At 35.3% G+C, this 26,680-nt stretch overlaps 3 non-coding genes and 1 pseudogene across 3 annotated transcripts; 3 read left to right on the plus strand and 1 right to left on the minus strand.

The window, feature by feature from the left end:
• Window positions 1–13,368: 13,368 nt before the first annotated feature.
• On the minus strand, window positions 13,369–22,962 carry LOC132612108 (uncharacterized; annotated as a pseudogene).
• TRNAY-GUA (transfer RNA tyrosine (anticodon GUA)) lies at window positions 14,813–14,914 on the plus strand. Its single transcript has 2 exons — window positions 14,813–14,849; window positions 14,879–14,914. It is a non-coding gene; the product is annotated as a tRNA-Tyr (tRNA).
• Window positions 19,808–19,898, plus strand: TRNAY-GUA (transfer RNA tyrosine (anticodon GUA)). Its single transcript is given in 2 exon segments — window positions 19,808–19,844; window positions 19,863–19,898. It is a non-coding gene; the product is annotated as a tRNA-Tyr (tRNA).
• TRNAY-GUA (transfer RNA tyrosine (anticodon GUA)) lies at window positions 21,262–21,355 on the plus strand. Its single transcript has 2 exons — window positions 21,262–21,298; window positions 21,320–21,355. It is a non-coding gene; the product is annotated as a tRNA-Tyr (tRNA).
• Window positions 22,963–26,680: the final 3,718 nt, after the last annotated feature.

Below are 26,680 nucleotides of genomic sequence, written 5' to 3' on the forward strand. Positions count from 1 at the left end.
TTAAAATTCTCTTTTATGCAAACTATCTTTTCATAAGTTTTCATTTCCAAAATAGCATTTCATTTAAAGCCGTAGTAATATTTATGAGTTTATTTAAAATAGCATTTAAAGTCCTCTTTTGTGCAAATTATTATATTTTATGTAAATCTTATTCCAACTAACATTATTTTCTTTTAAAAACTTCATCAATATTTTAAAGTCATTTTCTAAATTTTATATTTAATCTTAATTAATTAACCTAAGTTGGTCGGATAACCGTAAGTTAACGGATTCTGAAGGATGCCTAACCCCTTCCCTTTAGGATAATATAGAGCCCTTACCTAGAATCACACTGGTTAAGCAGACTATTAACGGAGGTTTAGTTTTAACTTTACCTTAGTTAATCTCTAGGTGTCCTAATTCACCATTAAATTAATTAGGTGGCGACTCCTTAAAATCAAAACAAAATAGGAATCACCAATACGTCATACCTCCTAATTTTAACTTCCGGGTTAAAATGGGGGTGTGACAACATTTATATTGTGTATGCCAGAGTTGCGTAAGGCACTGCAGGGCACAGTTTAAAATGCTATTCCAGGTTACTTCCGGGTTGCTTCTAAACTGGTTTACTGTTACGCCTTTTCTTGTTTATGATTCAGTGATGCTTTACATATTAAGTACATACTCCGTACTGACCCCCTTTTCTTCGGGGGCTGCATTTCATGCCACGCAGGTACACCCAGATGAGTTGAAGGCATTGCTAGAAGATGTTCCAGTGGGATTGGCGAGCTCCATTTCCTTCCGGAGTGTTGCCGGGTCAAAGTACTTATGTCATGGTATTATGTATATGTTAGAGACTTTGCAGACAGTGTCTTGTGGATAGGCGTCGAGAAGTGCGAATCATTTATAGATGTTAAAAGAGTATGTATTTTCAGATGACTTCAGTTGATTTGAAGTACGTAATTGATTGAAATTTTTTAATAATCTGTATAAAGATAATGACTTCTATTTGGAAAAGTTTCATGTTTTAAAAGTTTTTGAAATAACAGGTTTTGGTAAAGCGAATGTTTAAGGGTTCGCTCGACTCTGAAGAGAGTCGGGTGCCCATCATACCCTATCAAAATGAGGGTGTGACATAGTGGGATGACCAAACCCTTATGTAGGATTGCCTACGTATCTTGCTAGAAGAAGAATCAGGTCTGGCGTAGTTTAAACTAGAAACTGATTGAATCATAATATTTATATGGTTATTTGATTAAGTATGATTATATAATGGATGTTGAGACGAAGAAACATTAGATTCATCAATTTTAATAGGGAGGGTGGGTGGAGATTGGCAGTGTCTGAGTGTGGTGGATAAGTTTTTTGGATGTTGGACATTTCTTTATGTCATTGGATTGATAACATAGTGCATATGTGGGCCGAAAAAAAGGTCGTTACTTAAGTTCTGTTAAAATAAAGGTTTCGATGGTTCTCACAAGTTAATCATTAGTCTTTGAAAAAAAAATTGTTCTTAAGAAAAAAGAGAAACAAGAAAAAGGAAAGCAAGTCAGTATGTGATAATAATAGATAAGGACATGTAGCAGATAAAGTTATGTAGCAAACATGCAAATAGAATTATAAGACAAACATTTGTAAAAACAAGAGAGCCATTTAGATAATAGTGCATCTTAATATGCACATGAACTTTTATGCCAAAGGTAGGCTTACGGAGTCTGATTGTTATGTGTGTTGTTATGGAATGTTCCGTTTGTTCTTAATAAATCCCAAAACAAAGTTTTATTAATAAAAATTCTAATACATATGAAACGTATTAATCCAAAAAGCATTACAATTAAATCCATAAGGATTATAATAAGCCAATCCCAAAAGATGCTTGCAAATGGCCCCTCGTCGATTCAAGGCTTCTTGGCATGTCTGAGCTTCTCTCGGGTGAAGTTATAATTCATGACAAAGTATGATACTTTGATTCCAGGCCATGGAAAAAATCTACTTTGCCTCATGATACCTACAAAATGAGGAAACGTTAGATTCTCAACCCCCCAAGAGCAAACGATTTGTATACCTTGCATACCTATCCTTCAAATACACGTTGTGTGATGAATGTCTTTTTTGGTCGTGGACCCATTTCAAACCTAAGGTGGATCAAACTAATGGACTTAACACTCGAGGAGTATTAAGTCAACTTAGGTTAAATGCACCTAATTTGAGGGTTTTGGTTTCGGTCCATCTTAGGTAGACTAGAATTGGGTTTTCAAATACTGATCTCAAATGGACAACTCGGGGATGGAATGATTATGACTTTCGGTCGAACCACTAACCAACTACTTATAAGGGCATTTCAAAATAGAAGGGGGTTATAGTGAAAAGACGGCTGCAAAACGCATATCCGCTTTTGTGTTTGCACGTATTAATTTGTAACCTGATAAAAGTGATTACTAACTCATTACAGCAGACTAAAATTCACTGATAATATGAAAAAAATTATATTATCAATGTCCATTTTTTCTTATATTCTGAGAAATAAGTTGTGAACTGTAATTATTCTCTTGCCATATTGATATTTTGTACAACCAGTTATCTATCCTACTGTATACCAGAATTTCGCCTATAGGATAGGATATGTTACCTTACCCGTTACAAGCTTGCGTTTGCAGAATTGTAAAGAATAGAAAAGTAAGGACACAGTGTTTTTACGTAGAAACCACCCAGCTCACAAGGCTGAAAAAACAACGACCTACACGTCTGCATGATTTTTCCCAAACTCTACTACAACTGTGAGCCTTTGCCAATTCAAGCTACAAACTCTGTAACCTAGAAACTAAACTCTAATTCCTATCTCAACAATCCCCCTAGACTATTGAGCCCACTTCAATTTATCCTAACTTGAAGTTGAGTTTGACTAACATTTTATACCACTTCAAGTTATACTAAAATGGAATCAGAACACTCAATATAATATTGACTATATTCGCTCAATATTCTAATTTCTCTCTTTGTTGTGTAAAACTGCTTCATGACATAACTTGAATATTTATAGCACAAGGTTTGCATCAAGTCGGCTTAACTCAATACCTACAAAGTAAGGCCCATTATGAGAGTTAGGGTTTGAGTTGACTTGGGATTCTTGCTTTCACGCGGCTTTAGTGTCCTTGTAGAAGTCTGAAGTATCTTGATAATTATGGCAAGAAATCCTCCAAACTTATCCGCTAAGTCTTTAACATGAAACACAAATCCTGCTCGCAGTAGGACTCTGAGCTGGAACATGTTCTTGGACCTGGTGCAAGCACCTGATTCATTCTTCTGTGAATCTTCTCATTGCCTGAGATGGAACATATCCATTATACCTGTTCCAATCACCCTTATCCGACATTTGTCACTGAACTATTTACTGCACTTGACTCTGCGATAGAACATGTTTGCAGACCTGGTTCACTCACCTTATTCAGTCACTTTGCCCATCATTGACTGTGTCTAGTTCATTTGTTTTATCTCAACCATCTGTCTCTAAACCTGGTTTACTAGTTTTCTTCATTTACTTTGTCAATCATCAAAATTCATATGTTCTTATGCTAATAAATTCCTCCTTTTTGATGATGACAAATATAAGCCGCTAATAACCCGTTTCAACCTTCTTATAGTCCAGACAATGAACAACGTATACTAAGATTAAACCAGATTAACATATAGAGTCATAAGCATTGCACACATTAATCTACATTAATCACACATTAATCTTTCCCCTTTTAGCATCATTAGAAAGTTATCTCAGTTTAGCTTCAAATGAACTACATTAATATTGAACTCATGGCCACTGGGGCTATCACATATACACAAGGTAACATAATCAATCACTCAATTAAGTCATCAAACATTCAAATCACACAAATAAGGCACATATTTGTAAGATATATAATAGCTTTTCATTAACTTCAAATATTCTATTGGTTACAACAATATAAAACAGATCATTTCCGCAAAACTTAGGGCCTAGACAGACTAAGATAGTGACTTGGATAAAATTAGAGAAAACCTGGTCACTTGGCTAGGGATTGTGACCAAGGTGGATTCTACAATCTAGGACTAATTTCTAGGGAATCCTAACTAGGAGGTATTAACAGTGGCTTAGCTATAACGAAGTATATATCTTTCTCTGTTTCTTCCCCTACGGATCACCATCTGAATCAACCCCTTGCCCCTAGGAAGAACCACCATATTTATCCACTTTTTTCCCCCAAGAAGACCCACCATTTTTTCCCACGAGTTTTCCCTGGAAGATTCACCATCTTTTTCCACCAGTTTTACCCTTGAGGACTCCCCATCCTTTTCAAATCTATTTTTTTTTCTTAGATCATGGATTATTCCTCGTACTATCCGTTGTTTTCCCCTATGAGTTGTCATCTCCTCGTCGGACAGAGTTTCCCTCCTGACTTAGGGTCTAATGCTCAGTTGAGTTTTCCAAGTCTAGCAACTCATTATCTAAAGTCATTCCTTCATCACTCAGGGATTTGGGGTTTTTTGAAGTTTCCCCTGTCTATAGGCATTGTCCATTTTCCTTTATTGTCGGCCTTGTCAGATCGTGTATAGATTATTACTAGAGGAAATGAAGGGTTGATGACAGTGAAGTGGGGTGTGTAGTTGGAGTTAGTTGTTTCATGAGAGTGTACGGAATAATATGGGTGATCGGAGGAGGAAAAAGAGTCAGACATCATGGAAAGGGTTTTGGTGTGAAAGTGAATTATAATGAAAGAGAGGTAGTGATATGGATGAGTGAAGAGGGATATAATCGATTTAAGTGGAGGTGAAGAGGAGGTTAGGTAGTGTGAAAAGGGAGTTTGAAAAGTCCTTTTTAGGAAGAGAATGATTTAATTGTGATCGGTTTTCAAGTAGGGTCACCATGACTCAAACTTTAGACAGCTTGACGAGACTAAGGAAGTGAAAACATGTTGTTCAAATAGTTTCATGATCTGAATGTATAATTGACGGCATGGAAGGAATACATACATGAAGTATAAACGGCTAACCATGTGCAATATTTGCTTTGAAGCCAGTTTTTGTGACAGAAAAGGGTTAGACTTTAAGAGTTCATAAAACTATTGTGCTATAGGACATACAACCAAATGCACAAGACTGAGTAAAATATTATTTATTTTTTTAAAATCCATTTATGAGACAAAATTACTAGCCAATTTTGAGGAATATATGTGCAACTTTAATCATTCCCAACACTAGTATAAATATTTCTTTTCCAAGCAGGTTGTGGAGAATTCTTCAACTTAATCAGTCCATAATTTTTGAGATGAATTAAGACCCATTTAATATTTTCTTTCAAGAGTGATGTCTTATATTAGAGATATATTTGGACTTAAGCTGAACCAAATTTTTAGCACTATTGATAGCATTTGTGTGATCAAAAGAGTAATTCGCAAACCAGACGCCTTCATTTTGCCAAAATCATAACGACTGAGACAATACAAGACATGGCCACATATTTTTGCCTTTACAAAGGATATGCTCTTCGAGTTCTCCTTCTTTGATGACCTTGAATTCTAGCCCTGATTCGCAGGAGTGGTCGTACCTGTAGTAATTCACTGATTTCTCCTTCTATTAATAGCTCAAGAATGAACAAATCATCGTTAGCACCTTACTGGATCAGGTTTAACTACTTGTTCCAGATAACTGTGTTCATCCATTTAGAAGAACAGGTTCCTTAACCTGTTTCATGGGCACATAAATATCCATAATTTTGTGATCCTGCATTTTTAAAGCTGTTAATACTGTCGCTTTTTGCTCAACTTTTGCTTTTCGCATGATCTATCCATTTGAGGCTTGTCTGACTCCTTAGGGAACTTTGTAGACTATTTTTGTTGACCAGAAGGTTCAAAATCTTTAGTAACTATATGAGGAACTTCACAATCCCTTCATCACTAATTATTCCTTATTACTTGCACTTGTTTCTTTGCTTATATGACACGTTTAAGTACTTGCATTCCCCGGCATTCATCTCTCTTTTAGATGCTGGAACTTGAGTTTAATTTAACTTGATTCAGTGATGGCTTCATCAGATGTTCCCCTTGTCCTTGTGCAGCATGCTTTCTTCAGACAGAGGTGTTTTTTTCATCCACGCAAATCATTTGAAGTCCTGCTTTGAGTGTTTTGCCGGACCTTCAATGGTAAACCTGGTTCATCTACATGTGACTGCCAATCTTGTTTGAATGAACATATGCCTTCATTGCATCCCTTTCTTCAATGCTAAGAGTGAACAGAGTTGTTGTTAAAAACTCTTGTTATGATTTGAGAAAGCACTATCCATATATCATTTTGGCTTACTTTTTGTCACTTCTACCTGCAAGAACAGTCATAGGTCAGTTCTAGTCACCTAAGAAATATTAGGTCCTTTTCCTTTAATAATGGGATGAATTAGATCTTTCATTATCCATTCAGATAAAGTCCAAGTGAACCTGCTTCCTAAACCTGTTGCAACCTTGATCGACTTAGAGTTTCTAGTTGCAATCTTCTGATTTCCTTGCTTATAGCTTATGTACACTGCTGATCTTGCAATGTCCCATATTACCACAGAGAATGCAAAATTCCTCTTCTAACGACGCTTGTTTGGCAATTCTATCAAATCCCAGTCCTATGGTTATATTATGTGTTTTACTTGTGAGATTTGAAAGCAGTTGAGAGGCTTGAGCATAGCAATTTGCTCTTTCAAGATCATGTTCTATTCTAATCAGTTTTGAACTAATTTCTTTGAATATTTCCTTCTCAATTTGCAACTCCCTTTTACTCTTTTCAGTTTAAATTCAACCCTAAGTTATTCGCTGTTCATCTCAAATTTACCCGTTTTGATTGTCAGTTTAAGAACTTCGAATTGAAGAGCTATGAATAGATGGACTTAGTCGAGTGACTTGTTCTTTAAGAGCGCAGTTTTCCTTTTCATCCCTTTTTTTGCTGGCTTCAATATCTATGAGTTCATTTTTCATGCAAGAGAGGGCATTAAATGACTCAAATCTTTTTATACTCATGTCATGATGTTCATCAAGGAGGTTGATCATCAAGGACATGGGTTTCTTCTTAGAAAAACTATCCAGCTTATTTTTCAGATTGTGAACCTTAATCGTTGTGTCTTGTTTTGGGTCTAAGTCTGAATCTTCAAGAGTTACGAGAGCTGAGTGATCAGCTTCTTCCTCCGACTTATCGTTTGAGTCCCAAGCTGCTATCATAGCCTTTTCTGTCTCTTTGTTTGTCTTGTCATGAACCTAATCCTTCTTCCTCTCTCTTTCAGCTCTTCCCCGTTTCCATTCTATTTCCCATAATGGAAATTCCTTGATCATGTGATTAGTTTTCTCACACTTGAAACATCCTCCAGCCTGTGATTTTTCAAAACTCCTTCCCTTCTTAGAGGTGTTCTGGTTGCCATATTGTTTCTCCTTTTGTAGGAACTTTTTGAAATTTTTGGTGATCAGGGCTATCTCGTATTTATCATCATTTCCTGTGGTCTTGAATGCCAAGGACTTTCCTGTATTTGCTTCCTCTTTTCTGGAGTTCTCCATATCCATCTCATAGGTATTTAAGTTTCCTACCAGTTCATCTAGAGATATGATCTCGATGTCTTTTGTTTCCTTTATAGCGGTGACTTTCATCTTGAAGGGGTTTAGCAAGGTCCTCAAGATTTTGTCCACTGAATCCTCAGTGGTCCAAACGAGGTCAACTCGTTTATGATAAAAGTGTATCTGGTGAACATCTCAGAAACTGTTTCTCCAGGCTTCATTTTGAAGTTTTCAAAGTCAGTTGCCGACATGGCCTTCCAAAACTTCCTTACTTGACTGGTTCTTGCATGAGCGTTCTTCAGGGCATCTCAGATTTTCTTGGCAGTTGTACATCCTGAGATTCTTTTGTACTCATCAGGTCCAAGTCCACAGATCAAGACATTCTTGGCCTTTCCATTCTTTTCAAGTATCTTGTAGTCGCTTTCAACATAATCGGCTTCTATTTTTTCACATTAGCCCAATCGGCGGCGTTGTTCATGGGGTATTTTGGTCCTTCGATAACTCTATCCTAGAGCTCATAGTTCTCAGCATGTAAGTGATCCTCCATGCGAGCTTTCCACCATCTGTAGTACTGTCCATTGAATAGTGGTGGCCTCCTAGGTGAGTACCCTTCACTGTGTCCAAGTGGTGGTGCAGCATTCATCATGATCCTTCTCTTAAGGTGTTAACCTTTTTAAAGAAAACATGCTCTGATACCAATTGATATTTTGCACGACCAGTTATCTATCCTATTGTATACCAGAATCTGCTTGTAGGATAGAACACGTTACTTTACCTGTTCCAAGCTTACGTTTGCGGAATTGTAAAGAACAGAAAAGTAAGGACACTGTATTTTACGTGGAAACCATCCACCTCAGAAGGGTGAAAAAATCACAACCTACAACTCTGCAGGATTTTTCCCAAACTCCACTACAACTGTGAGCCTTTGCAAATTCAAGTTACAAACTCTGTAACCTAAGAACTAAACTCTAATTCTTATCTCAACAATCTTCTTAGACTATTGAGCCACTTCAAGTTATCCCAACTTGATGTTGAATTTGACTAACGTTTTATACCTATGATTATTGCTTCTGTAAAAGCAAATAAAGGTACAAGTCGATAAAAGAATCTAATACACAAATCTAGAACAAAGAACCATAAAACATAAACTCTATCAAACAAGTTTGTCAGTCTTGTTCTTTGTATCAGGCGGCACTTTTGGAATCAGAACACTCAATATAATATTGACTGTATTCACTCAATATTTTGATTTCTCTATTTGTGAATGTGCAAAATTTCTTCATGGCATGACTTGTATATTTATAGTACTAGGTTTGCATCAAGTCGGTTGAACTCAATCCCTACAAGGTAAGGCCCATTATGAGAGTTAGGGTTTGAATTAACTTGAGATTTTTGCTTTCACGCGGCTTCAGTGTCCTTGTAGAAGTCTGAAGTATCTTGATAATTATGACAAGAAATCCTGCAAACTTGTCCGCCAAATCTTTATCATAAAACACAAATCCTACTCGCAGTAGGACTCTGCGCTGGAACATGTTCTTGGACCTGGTTCAAGCACCTGGTTCATTCTTCTCTGAATCTTCTTATTGCCTGAGATGGGACATGTCCACAGATCTGTTTCAATCACCCTTATCCTGCATATGTCACTTGACTTGTTACATCACCTATCTTTGTGATAGATAGGGGTGGCAATTGGGCAGTTTGGGCTGAAGTTGAGCTAAAATAGATGGGTTGAATCAATAGATGGGCTAATGACCAACCCTGCCCAAAGTGCATTTGGGCCAGGATGGGCTGGGTCAAGATGGGCTAAACAATGGGTCGTAACCCAGCCCGCCCAATTTGATCCAATTCTTTACAATATTCTCAACTTTTAAACAAATCAGAAATGAATATTTTTTTTAAAAAAATTATAATATAGGGTCTTTTGTTTTGCAAAATCAGGTGAGTTTCCATTTTAAGTTGCAAGATGGTCTCTTTTTTACTATAATGACATTGAGCTCTGTTGTTCTCAATAATACTCAAGAATCAAAATAATTAAAAAGAGAAGAAGACCATTTTTCTTTTAGATTCTTCTTTATACATTTATCTAAAAATGAAGTCATTCGGTGCAACTTGATGTAGTATATATCTTGTATATACACACCATATTCAAAAGAAAGTAGGCAAATGCCACTGAAACTCACTGGGATCTGGATTAGCAAATGAATGGGTCAATTTGGGATAAAGTAATGGGTTGCTTTGGGCCACCTTGGATAAATGGCTTAAGTTGGGCTAGCCCAAACTTATCCCATCATAATTGTATGTCATGCCCAAACCCATGAAAAAACCTGGGCGGGTTGGGCGGGTCAATTGGGCCTGGGCTGAAATTTCCACCCCTAGTGGTAGAACATATTTGCAGACCTTGTTCTTCCATCTTGTTTAGTCACTTTGTCCATCATTGACTGTGTCTAGTTCATTTGCTTTATCTCAACCATATGTCTCTAAAACTGGTTTACTAGCTTTGTTCATTTACTTCGTCAATCATCAAAATTTATATGTGCTTATGCCAACACTCAGTCCTAGAGACTAAGTGTACCAGACAAAATTTAATCATTCACCAAAATATATTAAGGAAACGCATCATATTCTTTCCATTTTACTGAAATTACATAACCAAAACATATTTCTAACCTAAAGTTAGAAAAAATAATTCAAACTTCAAAGATTGTGCACTCTATTTATAGCCCTACACGAATAATTTGTGCAACATACTTTTATAATCTAATTGTAAAATATCAATTTGACACATTTCCTCGTAGGCAGAATGATCAATTCCTCGACCACTTTATGCATATTGCTCCTCATTGTTGCAACAAGTACTCTACGTACAATCAGACCTCTCTATAACAGCATCCGCATATAACAATATTTCTCTATAATAGCCAAGTTTTTTGGAACGGATTTTTTATGTTATATTTTACTTCTCTATAACAGCATTTTACCTATAACAACATTAGCCAACTTTATAACAGTACGCTCTTTGTAAAATTATTACCCATATAACAATTATTTCTTTTTTTGGTAATGTAATAATTAGCCATCTTTATAAAAATAAAATATCTATGATTACCAATAATAAGTATAAAGATTTTGACCAAATATTTGATCCTTTAATACATTTTTTATGACAAAAAATTTCATATGAATATATATTTTTTCATTATTAAAAGATTCATGCATTATCCAAAGTGTGATTAACCATAAAATTTGACAATTAAAAATAAAAAATTATATTTTGTGCATCATTTTCGCCTATAACAACAAAATATTATTTAGATGTTTGTGCTGTTATAGATGTATAACAGCTATTCTCTATAACAATCACAATATTTCGGACCCAACGATGCTGTTATAGAGAGGTTTAACTGTATATGTATCTTTTAACCTTATGTCTCTTAAGTCGGTCTGATTTTTAACGTAACATCTCAGGAACAGTAATTGAATTCTAATAATCGCTTGATATAATAACAGTAGTTAGATTATACATTCGAGGAACCTTGTACATATAAAAAAAATTGTGTCATGCTTATTTAATATTTACCATTTATTTTTCATATAGATAGGTTCAATGTTGCTAGCAAGCAAAGATGTAATTCCAAATGGGTAGTGCATGACTAATTTGGGCACATGTGGTAGCAAACTTTATGATACACAGTGTTGTTAACAAAATTATTTTGACAATTTCAAGTCAAAAGATCCAAATGCAATTTGTGAGAGAGTGACGGCCACCTGGAAGCCAAGTTCGTTTATGCAATTGTTAGCATGATTGTTAATTAATTGGAGTTTAAGATATATATTCATGTTTTAGAAATAAAACATGTGATAAATTGCATTATATCATTTATATTCAACTGTTATTGTTGATTTTGATGTCATTGTTTGAACCAAATGTTATCTTAATAATATAATATATGGTAATACCCATCTTTCAATTGATTTATTTCTCATTTTCTATAGGGACTGTGTGAATTTCTAATTAATACGGCAATTAATAAGATTAGAAAGAAACATAAAGAGTTGCAATGTGAAAAACAAAATTAAATGTTGCTAAACAAAAAGTCTATGTAGCGTTTGAGACCATATATCAAGATTCGCACATAGAAAAAGGTATTTTTGGTATTCAATTTGTGTATAAGTTAAGGTAGCATAATAGTAGTGCTCACCTTTTTCTTCTTTGTTTTTTTGTGTGTGTCTATACTATATTACTTTTTCGTCGAAGTTATGTTAATAAAATAAAAAATAAATTAACGTTTGAGTATAACATGATTTAGTTTAGTGAAACATAGAAGGGTAAAATAAAAAGAGTGGAATCACTGAAAACAAGGTTTAGAAAATTTAAATTTTATTTGGATCCAGTGAATTGCTTAAGATGTAAGTTTCACAAGGAGAACGTCAATACACTACTAGTGGTACTCAGTGAGTCTCAATATCCTCCTCACTAAAGTCAGAACGAGATTTCAAATAAAAACTTGTGGTTAATAAAGGGATAAGAGATGAAGTCATAATTCATCGTAAAGTATCGCACAACAGTGAAACAGAAAAACAATTACTGAAACTTATAGCTTAGTCCATTAGTTCTTTCTATTGACTTTCTCTTGGGTCATTCTAGTCGAGTGGACTTTTCTTACGCCCAGCTATGTAACCCTTTATACGGCCGTCAAATTTTATGTGTCTCGTTATGGCAATATTAGCAACCCTTTTGTATGATTACTCGTAACTCCTCGTACGATTACAATTTCATTAAAGTTTGAATTAAATCTTCAAGATTTTAACTTTACCATAGGTACATCACTAAAGTACATCATAGCGTTCTTCACTTTAAAGCAATAAAAAAAATCAAGTGTTTACACATTTAATTTCATTGCAAGTATAAAGAAAACTTCAAACCTACATAATTTCATCAATAACCGTGACTATGGAGACATGGATCTGAAAGCTTAAAAAACGATAAAGGGTTAGATTTGCAATTTTTTTTTTTTGATATATTTGCCCTTATCATCCAACTTTAGGGACATATTTGACCCTGCACTTCATTTTCGGGCCACATTTAGCCTCCGTCCATCAAATTCCCTTGTCTCACCTTTATTTTCCTACGTGAATTTTTTTTTCTCCCAATTTAAATCTGATCACAATTAAACCCGACCCACCCATTAAATATAAAACCCAACAGCCCCCAGTTTTCTGGTCCACGCCATATTCTCAGATTGCACTTAAAGCCTAAACCAGATGTTAAATTCACAACCCATACCACCAAATTAATACACTCTAGCCTATCACTTGCTTTGAAAGGAACATAAACCAGCTACTGAAATAAGAATGAAACCCAGTCAACAAGCTTTATATACGAAATTAGAAACAACTTTACTGGTTGAACAAGACCCCAAGTAAACCCTCAAATTGTTTCATGAACAAAACTAGTTAAATACAATAAAAGTCGACCATACATGAAAAGCACCCACACCAATTAAAAGCTGAACACAATGGCATTTCCATTAAGCATGGATGCACTATTACAGCATGATTCAATATGAGAGAAAGTGAAGAAGAAAAACCGGACCTCTCGAACCCGCTGGACCTTGATTAATTTCATTGGAGTGTGGCGAAGAAGACAACTGGGGGTAGTTGAGTTTATTTTTATTACAGGTTCGGGTTTAATGGGTGGCTCGGGACTCGGAATCCCACGTAGGCGCAGTAGGAAAATAAAGGTAAGGACAAGAGGATTTAATGAACGAAGGGTAAATATAACCCGACTAGAGTACCAGGGGCAAATATGGCCCTGAAGTTGGATAACAAGGGCAAATATATCAAAATGAAATATAACAAAGGACAAATATAGCTATTTGTCAGAGTACAAGGGCAAATCTGATATTAACTCAACAATCATGGATATTGTGAGCTTACTTGCTCTAATTAAACTCACATTATCATTCAAGAACATTTAATCAAAAAATTTATAGGCATGAATTTGGGAGAAAAGAACTTTACGGTAGACTTCTATGCTTTCCAACAACAATCAACAACTTAATCTACATCAAATAATGTAATCAGTACTTATCTTAGTCTCAAAAAAAAAAAATCGATTTAGGTAGCCAAGAGATTCAGCCAAATTACCAGAAAATTCCTCCAATGGAATGTCTTCTCAGCTCTTTTAAACTTGCTTGTGGCTATTGCCATTACCGTCCTGCTTAGTATGAGGGCAAGAACCAATAAGGAATGAACTCAAGTGTTTGTACAGCTCCTTCGGTTTCTCCAAATTAATTGCATGCCAGCATCCTTTATTATCATGAGTTGGGCGTTCTCGCCTAAATGCCTGCACCATCAAAGCAAGTTCAGACAAAACACTGAGCTAGTAGTTTAATTCCTGTAAACTGGAGGAGATCGAAGGGAGAGAGCTTTGAAACAAATAAGGAAATGAGCTAGTGTAGTTTTGTAAGATTGACCTTTTTAATCTGTGAGTCAATTCCAGTGGGAATATCTGATCATATTCTCCCCGTATTATCAATGTGGGCTGGCTAAAAGGAGGTGGACATCTGTAAGAGAACTAATAACAACCGATAATTGTTGAACTTTAAGTGGAAGAGATGAGACCATAGTTCATACGAACGTGAGTAATCTTAGGAAGATCAGGGAGCTTTCTGTTATTATGTATAATGCTTCGATCAACACCTTTCTTTCTTGATGATTAACTGTGCACATAACCTGCGACAACAAGAGAAGAAAAACACGTAAATACCAACTTCAGGTTGAACCATTGTGACGTATATTCAAACTTCTCGTACTAATGTGAAGTCAACCGTAGATGTAAATTAGAAACTGGATGATAGTTTAATTGATCAATCTGCTAAATGTCGATAGCATCGTCATCTAGCTTCTGCGAAAATTCTAGGAACTGAAAGCCTCAGAATTGATCTCACTAATCACTCAAGAAAACTAGAGGAGAAATTGCATGCTATATTAATTGTATAGAAGTCTATAGTCCATCTTTCCATTTACCATGTCCTACAAGACAATATCCATGAAAAAAACTTTTTTCTTTTTTCCTCACAGTTAATATCCATCAAACTCATCTCCAAAACCATATAGGAGTCAAAAGTAAGATCCTAAGAAAGGTCATCGCATAACTCCATATCACTGGTGAACATAATTTAGCAATAGCTTTGAGTGAAAACTCATTCTTGGAACAAAAAAAGATAGACATGTTTTAAGGCTTTCAAAGCTATAGCGTTGGAAAGAATCAATAGTAATCGACCTTAGCTCAGTTGGTAGAGCGGAGGATTGTAGTGGGGTCAGGAGTGTAATACCTTTCAGATATCCTTACATTGCTGGTTCGAATCCGGCAGGTCGGATTGATTCTTGGGCCATCTCTAATTTATTATTGTCTTAATCTGGGGATGAGGAGTGTTGCACCTTATTTTTACCGAGGCTAAACAAAGTACAACTTATGGAGCTCTGAAATAATTAATTATGTACAGAGTCGCCACCTAGCATTTAAGGTATACTAGGGTACCTATAAATTATTAATATATGCAGCTTAACATGGTCTACGAAAATAAGTGAGATTTTAGGTAAGGGTTCAAATTATTCCGAAGGGGAGGTGTTAGGCATCCTTCAGAATCCACAAATGTGGTTCCCGGCTGGACCAATTTAACTATTCGAGGGATGTGTAAAAAGACTTGATTATTACTTACAAAAATTAGTAGAATTTAGACTAAAGAATAACTAATATGACTATTCACATAAATAATCGTGCAATATGTATTTTTTACATATGTGATATAATAATTACTTTTTTTTTTAAAAGGTTATGTGCAATTTAGAAACTTGGGTATGTGACGAAGGTATAAAAAGAAAATGGACATGAAATTATTTTGCACTCGAAGTGAGTTAACTAATTTAACTAGTTAAGTATATACGCCTAATCAATTAATTATGAGAGTACATTCTAAAGCCTAAATATTGAGGCAAATCACCCTATTTATTCACTTAAGTATGCTAAGCTATTGAATTAAAACTCTAGCGAAACATGATAACTATAAGAATATTAGCTACAAAAATAATAACTGCCTAAAATTAATTTGTCTAAAACACATAAAATTTAAATCACCTAAGCAGATCATAAACAAATACAACCAACCTACACCCTAAAAAGTAAAGTTTCACTATATTTTATGCTTGCATAATTTAAGAATGTAAAAGAAAATATAAACAAAGAATTTAAGAAGCTATTTAAACTTCTTTTGAGTGTCATCTTCAAAAAGTAACTCCGGATACCTGCGTAAGACTTAATAAAAATGTTAGTAAGAAAATAAATAACTATCGGATGAATTAAAGAAATAATGAATAAACTTAAAATAAAAACCCGTCTTTGTACATGGAAGGCCTTGGAAATCGACGGAAATTTCTTCATCGGCCAGCATACTATCAAAGTTGCTCTGCATCCATGGTTTCAATTCACCCTTCCTTTCCTGTTCGGGGTTCTGCTAAAGACGTATATACAGCAAACACAATCTCAATTCCCAAGTGTCATGGCCAACTAAGGACATATTAGTAAATATATATACAGCAAGCGCAACCCATTTTTCAGATCAATCAACATCAATAAAACACTAAGGTTCAGAACTCTTAAAAAGCAGCAATCTTATTGTGTCATTTCTACCTTGTAATATAAAGGGACATGAAAGTACTATTTGCAAATATCAAATTTAGTAGTATGCAGAAGCAGATAAATTAAAGAGTCTATATAGTCCCTTCTTCATTTTTCAGCTAAAAAGGGTTGTTGATTAGAGCAAATACGAATTTATGGGCATACCGGAGATCGTCAACCACCCTGAAAATTCCTCTTCTTTTTTTTTTTTCACGATTACCTCAACTTTGAGCTGTATATGAGCATGCAAAGAGAAACCGACACACGCCATGGCTGCAAGATACCGGTTTGCAAACAGATGCCTACCGGGTCTCCCCGTCAAGATATGGGTCGGATTTCCTCAATGCATTAAAGTAGATAAGTCAAGAAAGAAGCAAATCATCATCAGATCCCATTTATCAGATCAATCGACATCATAAAGCACCTCAGTATCACTACTAGTATTAAAAATAGAACCATTATCCTCTAATTCACCCCTAAGTTGTTTTATAATTTACTAAATTGCCATTATGAGCAACACCAACAGAAATAGCAAGCATATTCCCAAAAGATGAATTCCATGCATCAAATACGACTGAAGAACAATCCTTATAGACAGTGTTTAAAATAACTATGGCACTTTACTTCGAATTCATCCACAAGTCAACCATTAACTGAAATTTGTTTTTTTTTTTAGTTGGAGCTCGTCGGAACTCTAACGAAGTACACCGGGGATGGGCCAGCTCGTCGGCGTGGATGGTGATGCGACGACGTGGTTGCGGTGAAGGAGAAGAAGACAAGAGAGATGTAGAGAGGAGGAAGGGAAGGAGCAGACTGGGAGCTTGACACTTATTGTTAACTGCTCCAATTCATCGGAGCTAGAAGCTCCTCACCGGAGCAGTGATGAAGACGAAGGAGAAGCACGGGGTTTCGGTTGCTGGTTGTGATTTCGCGATTCGTGTTCGCCGGAGCTCCGAGCTCCGGCGTGAAGGGCTGACGGCGGTGAGAAAAAATGAGGGGGAAAAAGAAAAAAATGTTTAGGGTTTAGAGGAGAGGGAAAAAAATCTGAAAATGTCCTTGTCTTGCTGTGTAGGTGTGTGGAAGTGTGCGTTGGATCCCAAGATTAAATCAACCCCCACTTTTCCTTAAAATGTGAACAAACCCTCCTTTTTGTCCAAAAAATAATGATGAAGCCATACCCCTTTGTCCCCAACCCATCACCTCAATCAACTTTTTTTTTTTTTTTTTTAAATGATGAGACCTTGACTTTATCAAATTTTACTCTGCGTTTAAAAATTAATTACTCCGATTTTTTTTTATACTGTCGGGCTGTACTAAAATATAGTTGATTAATACATATATAAATAATAATGTAAGTCTTGGTCACTACCCAGTGTAATCCCACAATAGTGGGGTCTGGGGAGGGTAAGATGTACGCAGCCTTACCCCTACCTGGGTAGGGAGGCTGTTTCCGATTGACCCTCGGCAACCCTCCTCCTTTATCCGGGCTTGGGACCGGCAATGTGAGCGAGCTCACACAGGCGGAGTTATAAATAATAATGTAAGTATAAAATATAAATAGTAATGTATAGGATAAAAAAAATGTATTGCTATAAAATTAAGAAACAATTAATTGCACAAAAAAAATGGTCATATCTGTACATGTGCAAAATAATGATTCTTGTAAAATGACAATAAATTGAAAAAATTCCTAAAATAAGGATAATCATCAATAAATTGTCAAAAAATGTAAAAATATGTAAAAATGTATTTCGTGCTCTTTAACGAATCAGGGCCCCCCAAAACGTTAATTTTAAGCACGTCGAGCCAAAATTAGGTGTCAACAAGGAGAGTGCCATGTAACATACTCTGAGAAGAGGTGCATGAAAAGTATTTATTACCATTATCTTTGGCAATAGCAACGTATAAAAGTATTCTTGTATCAGTAGTGTGAGATTCCCTGCAATTTCTAATTTCTTAATCCAGGCAGAGGCTTATTAAAATTTCAGTCAGAAACCTAGACCCATAACAACTAGGTTCTTCATCAATGTAAGGAAACAACAAGCACGCAACTGTCACAAACTTCTTGAACCAATCATTTATCAAATTTCAAGAATATAAACTACATATAACATTTGATAAAGAAAGGGGAACAAGGCAGTGGAGAAAAGGAAAGAATTTACATAGACAAACAGACAACAAGATCTTGAAATCTAAAACTTAGACGTGAAAATGCAGAAGGAATGCCCAGAGAACAAGTAGTGGTGCAAAAGGAACACCATTAGAACAAATAACTAGAAGGATAGATGCAATGCACGTAGATCATGACAATTTTGGCCTCTTTGGAGCCAGAACTGGTAGAACAAGTAATCTAGACTTCAAGCCAAAAGATAGATAAGTCACCAAACATCTTATAAAAAAGGCATAATACATAAACAGGCTCTCAAACTTGGCCTCAGCTGGCAAGTATGCTCTCCAACTTTAGGTATGCAAAAGTAGGCACCTCAACTTGTCTCCACTTTATCAGTTGAACACTCCAACTTACAAAATGATCATCTAGACAACTCCAAAATTTATGTACCATGTCAGCATTTGTGTTTACGTGTTCAACTTTATACAAGTTGAGGCGCCTACTTGTGCACACCCAAAGTTGGAGGGTATACTTACCAGCTGAGGCCAAGTTTGAGGGCCTGCTGACAATTTATTACCATTATTTTTTGGCAATAGCAAATTTACAAAATATATTTGTGTCAGTATTATGAGATTCCCTGCAATCTCCGATTTATTAATCCAGGCAGAGGCTTAAAATTTCAGTGAGAAACAAAGACCCACAACAAGTAGTTTCACTGTACTAACGTAAGAAAAATACAAGCACCCAACTGTCACAAATGTCTTGAAATAGCATTCATCTTTTTATTTTTTATGAAAATACCATTCATTTATCAAATTTCAAAATATTTGAGAAAGCAAAAAGGGAAGGAGAGGGGGGGGGGGGGGGGGGGGGGAAGGAAAGAGCTTATACAGACAAACAGACAGAAAGAACTCCACGCCGCTACTTACACTAATAAAAGAATTCTACTTTCCCACTGAAAATGATCGGTGGAGTGGCTGTTTGTTCAAAGAATGCAGAAGAATGCCTAGAGAACAAGTAGTGGGGCAAAAGGATAAAACACGAGAGAAAATAACTAGAAGGACACAAGCACATAGACTATGATGATTTGGGCTTCTTCAGAGCAGAATTTGAAGAAGAAATAATGTACACTTCAATGCCAAAAGGTAGATAAGTCGCCAAACATCGTATAAACAACTTTAAGAGCTTTTTTCTCAACTTCATAGTTTTGAACTGGTAGATGGAAGTCGAAATTCATTCTTGGAACTCACTAAGTAAGATCACTTTACAATTATATCAAGATTCCAAGATACAGGCAAGATCAAGCAAACTATTTTCAAGGCATTAGCATGAGCTCCCCAGCTTTAAAAGGTCATGCACAACTCCATAAAACTAGTGGGTAATATTCAGCTATAGCTTTTAGTAGAAACTCATTCTTGGGACAACACAAGATAAACATGTTTTAAATGTTTTCAAAACTATAGCATTGGAAAGAATCAATAGCGACCGACCTTAGCTCAGTTGGTAGAGCGGAGGACTGTAGTTGTGGAACCTATCAGATATCCTTAGGTCGCTGGTTCAAATCCGGCAGGTCGGATTTTAATTCTTCTGCCATCTTGTTACTCCTTTTTTATAATTTCTAATCTGGAGAGAAGGGTTTTCATATAATTTACCATCACTCTGACAAGTGGTCCTTGAAAAGAATTTAGTACCATTTTCTTTGGGAATAGCAGCTTATAAAAATATATTCTTGTCTCAATAGTGTGAGATTCCCTGCAATCTCCAATTTCTTAATCCAGACAGACGCTTAAAATTTCAGTGAGAAACTACAGACCCACAACAACTAGTTTCTTTATCAATGCTCTAAACAAGAAGCACCCAACTCTCACAAATGTCTTGAAATACCAATCGTTTATCAAATTTCAAGAATGTATACTACATACAACATTTGAAAAAGCGAGAGTGGGGACAGGATGGTGAGAGGGGAATGAAAGAGCTTATATAGACAAACATACAGCAAGAACTTTAAATCGATACTTAGGCGTGAAAATGCAGAAAGAATGCCTGCTTGTATGGAGAAGGAGTGCCTACAGAAAAAGTAGATGCAAAAGGAACAACATGAGAGCAAATATCTAGAAGGAGGCAATGCACATAGATTATGACAATTTTTGCTTCTTCGGAGCCAGAACTGGTCGAAGAAATAATATTAACTTCCGGCCAAAAGGTATATAAGTCAACAAACATCTTAGAAACAACTTTAAAGTTCCTTCCTCAACTTCATATATATATATATATCTATATATATATGGAAGTCGAAATTCATCCTTGGAACTCAATAAGTAAGGCCACATTATAATGTTATCAAGATTCCAATTTACAGGCAAGATTAAACAACAAACAGACTATTTTCAAGGCATTAGCATGGGCTGCCCCAGTAATTCCCCATTTCCTTTTCAGGCATCTTAAACCAACTATTCATGATTTTCATATAGCAATATAAGGAAGACAACCACGATCCAACCGTCACAAATATCTTCTAATACACATTGATCAAGCTCTTGAGACTGCATTGTCTGTGCATTTGAAACAAGACAGGAAAAAAAAAAAGAGTTTGTAGCAAAGAGATAGATAGACAACAAATCTTGAACTACAAGCGTTAGGTTAATGAAATGCAGAAGGTATACAGAAAAAATAATGGTGCGAAAGAACATCATGAGATATACAGAAAAAGTAATGGTGCAAAAGAATATACAAGTATGATTACCAGAATCCAGAACCACTTGAAATAACTAATAACATTCTTCAGGCCAAAATCCAGAAACTCCCGAGCATATAAAACTAATCCAAAAGTTTATCCCTCAACTTCATATTTGTGAAATGGTGGATGGAGAACATACATTCTTGGGAATCAATAAGATCGATCACCTTATAATATTATCAATAAAGCAGGGCTCATACAACCGACCTTAGCACAGTTGGTAAAGCGGAGGACTGTAGTGGGGTGTAAACCTTTCAAATATCCTTAGGTCGCTGGTTCAAATCCAGCAGGTCGGATAATTTGGGTCATTGATGTGCTCATTCATAGATTCTTACTCTTCCACGTGATGATATAAGTTTTGATAGTGATCTTGGTGTTGTTGGTGGACTGGATGGACCATTGAAAAGACTGAGGAGGATTTCCTCTCTATCAACAATATAATCTATGAACTTACCAGATCCTCGACCAAATTCCTGGTAGAGCAACAGGTGCATACAGCCACAGTCAGGTGACTATATCTTCTATTGTATTGTCCTAGATTTGCAGCCAGTATAATCATAGAACTTATTCTTGTGTTTACTAAATATAGGGCATCAAAGGATTACGCATTACAATTGCATCTGGTATCGAAGCTCTGAGGAGGTCCATCCAGTCCACCAACAACACCAAGATCACTATCAAAACTTACATCATGAGGATGAGTAAGAATCTCTGAATTAGCACATCAATGACCCAAATTCGTAGGTGGGTTATCGGGCATTCGGCTACTATCATGACTAAATTGGTTTGGTTTTGAAGAAGCATTTCAAAGGCCCTAAAGGAAGGTAAATTTGATGATCCAGATGGCTCTGACTTTGAATTGAAACTACTCCCAGAAGGTGAAAAAAGTGAATATTTTTCCTGATCGAGGCAATAAAACCCCCTACATGGTTTGAGTATGCCTCAAGTTGACAGAAACCCGAAACTGGAAAGTGATGAAGGCAAGCTCTCAAGTTCAAAATAACAACTCACAAGACAAAACTTGCTTTTTTTCAACATATCTGAAACATGGATATCCAAATAACAACTCACAAGCCTCATCTTCACTTGAAACATCCCATTTTCCATATATTTTTCCTCAAGTCAAACACCAGAACACCCAAGAACCAACTTTTCCACTGCCTCAGGGAATCGAACAGCCATACTATACCCAACAAAACTAGTCATACTATACCCAACAAAACCTTTCTTAACACCAGAACACCCAAGAACCAACTTCTCCATAACTCAACCCTATAACTACCTTTCTTAACCCCATAAGCAGGGCCGGATCAGAATTTGAAGCTTATGAATTCTAAACGATCTCAAATTAAACAAAATGATTTCTTTAGATATGGCAAGGGGAATTGAACCCTCGTCTATCTAGAAGGCAAGCTAAGGTTAAGCAGGTTCCATTACTGCCGCTGAACCAATACTTTGTTACTGGGTTCCCAGCAGATATTTTTTATATATTTAATAGATTTCTCAATATAAATACAAGGTTCACGCAAAAGTTATTGGTTCGGGGGAACCCGCCCCAACCCATACCCGTTAGCCTAGATCTGCCCCAGCCCATAAGCCTCCATCGTCCTCATAACACACTGAGCCTGAAAAGATTCAGTTCTTTCAGGCCTAGTACTGTAAGATTCAACAAAAAACAAGAAGTCAGGGACATAAAGGTTGAATCTTGATGATAAGGGTGTGGTGAATTCGTTCCACTGCATCATTTCAAATTGGCATAGGCGAGATTTGAAATCCTCATTTTGAAGTTGAAATTTTGAGCAGATTTTATAAACAAAGATCAATGTTAAATCAAAACCTAAATTGGCGTCCCAAATGTATGGCCAAACGTTTCAATGATTGATGTTTTGGGTGGGTCCCAATAGGTTTAAAATAAACATAGAGCCCGTTTGGATTGGCTTATAAGTTGCTTATAAGCTGTTTTCAGCTTTTTCGAGTGTTTGGCTGGTCAGTTTAAAGTCATTTTGTGCTTAAAATAAGCTCAAAAAAATAATTGAGCCCATTTGACTTAGCTTATCTAAAGCAACTTATAAGCTGAAAACAGCTTATAAGTCAAAAAAAAATAAGTTAGACTACCCCAACTTATTTTTTTAACTTATAAGCTGCAAACAGCTTATAGATATAATTCCATCCAAACAGGCTCATAGAGGTTTTTTTGGTTTTCCATTCAGCATTGGACCTGACTAACATGATTTCGTACAGGGGCTTGAATGCGAGGCCTTTGATTAAGGTGGAGGTCCGGAAGGATCTTATATATGCCAACATAACCCTTATTGATATAAACATAGATTTAATTAGCTTTCTTTGCTATATTTGTTTAACTTCTTATATATTTATTTAACGCTATTTAATAATACTTAATGTTACTTAACACTACTTATAATGCAATTAACAACAGTGCTACTCTTCGTTGTCTTCTTCTTATGGTGTGTTTTGTATGAAGAAAAATGTTTTCCCGTTTTCTTTTATCCTTTAATTGAAAAAAAAAAACTACAAGGCTCGACTTAACTAAATAGGCACTGGCCATAAATTTCAAGTATTTTTCACTTTATTTGGAATATATTTGTTTATCCTAAAAAAGGTATAGTTGAATTTGTTTAATGATTTACAGGATACGTAAATTGATTTGCTATCAATGAGATTAAATAGTAAATTGATTTGTTATCAATGAGATTAAATAGCAAATGACAAGTAATTATAAGACAAAAATGTAATAAAATAAGTCTAGGTCGTACGAGCTCGAAGGAATTCCATCAGTGATGATAACTTTGGATGAACACTCAACCTTAAAGAACACTATGAATTCGATACAATAATTGGACAAAAGAAATATAATTTGCTTGTAAGTATAAATGTGAACTGTTAAGGATGTCTTACGATAGAATGAGAACCTTTGTTTATACTAGAGTTATGGGGTGCATGATCCACAAATCACGCCCCTTAATTACCAATATTAATATTGCAATAAAAAGTAATAGGAAAAGGGCCAAGAATACCCTGAACCTAGGGGAAATGGTTCACAAATATCTTTCATCCACCTATTGGTCCAAAAATAATCCTCCATCCACCTATTGGTCCAAAAATACCCCCAACCTATTTTTTTGGCTCAAGAATACCCCTCAAACTAACACCCTAATTTGATGGTATTTTTTCAATTTTAAAATGCCACATGACTTGTTATGATTGGCCACATATATTATTTACTTAAAAATTAAACCTCACTCATTTAATCTAACCCATTTATTTAACTTAAACCCACTTCAAATTGAAGAAAGTACTTTAGACAAAAATGAAACTACTGAGTCAAACCTAATGAATATAGAACTAATACAAGAAGATTTTGAAGTTGATATAGCCATAGAAAGAGCAAAAGAAATCCATAAAAAGACAAAAATAAAAATTTTAAATGTAAAGGATGTAAATTAGGAAATTTGACATTAGAAGAAGCAATAAACCATTTTAAAATATGTGAATTTAGAACCGATAATTGGGGATATAGAGTAGAAAGTACGTCCCAAAAGAAATTAGACGAATTTGATAAAATATTAGAAGACATACAAGAAAGTGAAGAAGAAATAGAACGAGATTCAATAATAAGTCAAAAAGAATTAATGGAATCTAATGCATCTAGTTCTAGTCTATTCCAAAGAACAACTGGTGAACAATACACAGTAGACACCAGTACAGGAAATGTACCAAGAAGAAGAGTTTTTAGAACAGCAGGAGAACTCATAGAAAATATAAAACCATCAGGAAAAAGAATGCCCATAGAAGAGCCTATTACCCTCCAAGAAGGAGGTAATAAAGGTAAAATACTAAATATAGCAGCTCATGATCCACAGAGGTGGAATTCAGTAATAGACCTTTGGAAAGGACTAGTAGTAGCAGACTATATAAAAACCTACAATGACACGGATGCAGAAACAGTGTATAAATATCTAGAGACATTTTTAGGAGAGTCAACAAAAGCATTATGGGAAGCATGCAAAGAAAATTTCCCAATGAAATTCCAACTCTTAGTATCCATGGGAGAAAATCCATAAAATTTTACTAATAAGATACATACTTTAATTACAGGAGAAGACCCAAATAGTGGATTATTAGCATTGCAAAGAAATGCTTTAATAAAATTAGAACAATTAGGTATAAGTAGTTGGTTTCATATTAAAAAAATTGAATGATTATTTTTGTTATTGTACTATTAGTGGAAATGCTTTTGATCAAGAGTTAGGAAAATAATTATTTAACAAATTACCAGGAGCCTTAGGAAGAGAAATAGAAGACAGATGGAATAAGAGAGACAGAGTAATACAAAACCCTAGTCTAAAATGGTCAATAGGACATAGAATACAACATATAATGGATATACTACAAGAAAAATGTATTCATATACAAATACAAAAACAATTAAAACAAAATGAAATGATTTTTTGTAAAAGTGTGGTATACACTACTCAGAGTTATGACAAAGATAATCATAGAAAGAAAAATCATAGAAAGTATAGAACTCAATATAACAGAAATATCCTCAATATAATAGAAAGAAATATTATCTTAGAAAGTCAGCAGCCAGAAAACCTTATTTAGATAGAAATAGACATGTAAGAAAATATAGGACCGAGAGAAATTATAAAAATAGACTAGAATGTTTTACTTGTGGAAGTATAGAACATCTAGCAAATACAGTCCAAAAAGAATAAATAATAAGACAAGAAATTCACAGTTAATTGAAGATTTTCATGAACCTTTGATAAATGTAGACGAATACATGTCTGATACTGAAAGTAAATATTCCATAGTAAGTGTAGACACCGAAGAAAAAATTAAAGCAGACTCATCAGACTCAAAAGCAGAAGAAATAATTAATGAAATAGGATTAGAAAAATTAGTTTTAGAATCAATTCAAGCTGGTAATTTAGCAAATATTTCTGAAGACTGCAATATCATGAATTCAAGTTGGTATTGAAGTGTTGAACAAGTGTGAAGAAGGTTCTATAAGGATCGGAGATCAAACGAAGCGATGAAATTAAGTTCAGTGGCTGGTGGGTTATACGGCCCATTATACGGACCGTATAATGGACCGTCAAGTGGTTACAGTGAAGGTTGCTCACTGGTGAAGTTTTACGGTCAGTTATACGGACTGTAAAACTGTTTTACGGATCGTATAACGGACCGTAAAACTTCACCATGAAGGGTGCTGGGCAGACCCATTTCACGGTCTATTATACGGACCGATTATACGGACCGTATAATGGAACCCGACAGTTCAGTGATGATTCATTAAATAAGGGACCAAGTTTACAAAATCATTTCCACATTTCCTTCCTCTCTCTAAAACATCTCTCTACAACTTTTATACAAGTTTTCAAGGATATTAATCCATCAATAACATTAAACAAGTGAATCCAAGGTAGAAACCCATCAAGGATTATTTAAAGTCAAGAAACCCAAATGGAGAAAAACTAGGGTTTTGCTCAAAGTGGAGTATTATCAACCAAAGCTTGTTCCTACAACTTCCAAGGTAAGATTCATGATTTTTACATGATGTTTAAGGTATTGGAGAATTAAAATACATGGATTGT

The sequence above is a fragment of the Lycium barbarum genome, chromosome 9 (genome assembly GCF_019175385.1).
Source record: "Lycium barbarum isolate Lr01 chromosome 9, ASM1917538v2, whole genome shotgun sequence".
Classification (NCBI taxonomy): domain Eukaryota; kingdom Viridiplantae; phylum Streptophyta; class Magnoliopsida; order Solanales; family Solanaceae; genus Lycium; species Lycium barbarum.